The sequence below is a fragment of the Mus caroli genome, unplaced genomic scaffold (assembly GCF_978045245.1).
Source record: "Mus caroli unplaced genomic scaffold, Mus_caroli_1 scaffold_21, whole genome shotgun sequence".
Lineage (NCBI taxonomy): Eukaryota > Metazoa > Chordata > Mammalia > Rodentia > Muridae > Mus > Mus caroli.
In genome coordinates, this window is record NW_028227276.1 from 9,780,709 (window position 1) to 9,782,258 (window position 1,550).

A 1,550-nucleotide genomic window follows, 5' to 3' on the forward strand; every position below is an offset into this window, starting at 1 on the left:
GTGTCTCTCTCTGTCTCTCTCAGTCTCTCTCACTCTGTCTCTGTCTCTCTCTGTCTCTCTATGTATCTCTCTGTCTTTCTCAGTCTCTCTCTCTGTCTCTCTCTGTCTCTATCTCTGTCTCTCTCTGTCTCTCTTTGTCTCTATCTGTCTCTCTCTGTGTCTCTCTCTCTGTTGATCTCTGTCTCTCTCTTTGTCTCTCTCTCTCTCTGTGTGTCTCTATTTCTGTCTCTCTGTATCTCTCTGTCTCTCTCTGTCTCTATCTCTGTCTCTCTCTGTTTCTCTCGGTCTCTCTCTGTGTCTCTCTCTGTGTATCACTCTGTCTCACTCTGTCTCTGTCTCTCTCCGTCTCTCTCTTTGTCGCTGTCTCTCTCTCGTCTCTCACTTTGTCTTTCGTTGTCTCTATCTATCTATCTCTGTCTCTTTCTGTCTCTCTCTTTCTCTCTCTGTCTCTCTCTGTCTCTCCTGTCTCTCTCTGTCTCTCTCTGTATCTCTTTGTCTTTCTCTGTGTCTCTCTCTCTGTGTCTCTCTCTGAGTCTCTCGCTGTCTCTCTATGTTTCTCTCTCTGTAGGTCGCTGTTTCTCTCTGTCTCTCTCTATCACTCTCTCTGTCTCTCTCTGTCTCTCTCTTTTGTATCTTTTCTGTCTCTCTCTCTCTGTCCCTCTCTCTTTCTCTCTCTGTCTCTCTCTGTGTGTCTCTCTGTCTCTCTCTGTCTCTCTCTGTCTCTGTCTGTCTCTCTTTCTCTCTCTTTGTCTCTCTCTCTGTATCTCTCTTTGTCTCTCTCTGTCTTTCTCTGTCTCTATCTCTGTCTCTCTCTGTCTCTCTGTCTCTCTCAATTTCTCTGTCTCTCTCTGTTTCTATCTCTCTCTGTCTCTCTCTTTGTCTCTGTGTCTCTCTCTGTCGCTCTCTGTCTCTCTCTGTCTCTCTCTGTCTCTCCCTTTGTCTCTCTCTCTGTCTCTCTCTCTGTCTCTCTGTTTCACTCTCTTTCTGTCTCTATCTCTCTCTATTTGACTCTCTGTCTCTGTCTCTCTCTAAGTCTCTCTCTGTCTCTATCTTTGTCTCTCTCTATCTCTCCCTCTCTCTCTCTGTCTCTCTCTGTCTCTTGCTCTGTCTCTCTGTCTCTCTCTGTCTCTGTCTGCCTCTCTGTCTCTCTCTTTGTCTCTCTCTCTGTCTCACTCTTTGTCTCTCTCTGTCTCTCTCTGTCTCTATCTCTGTCTCTCTCTGTCACGCTCTGTCTCTCTCTCTGTCTCACTCTGTCTCTGTCGGTCTCTCTGTCTCTCTCTTTGTCTCTCTCTCTCTCATTCTCTGTCTCTATCTCTGTCTCTTTATGTCTCCCTCTGTTTCTCTCTGTCTCTCTCTGTCTCTGTCTCTCTCTCTGTCTCCCTCTGTCTCTATCTCTGTCTCTCTCTGTCTCTCTCTGTCTGTCTCTGTCTCTATCTGTGTCTCTCTCTGTCTCTCTCAGTCTCTCTCACTCTGTCTCTGTCTCTCTCTATCTCTCTCTTTCTCTCTGTCTCTCTCTGTATCTCTCTCTCTGTCTCTATCTTGGTCTCTAT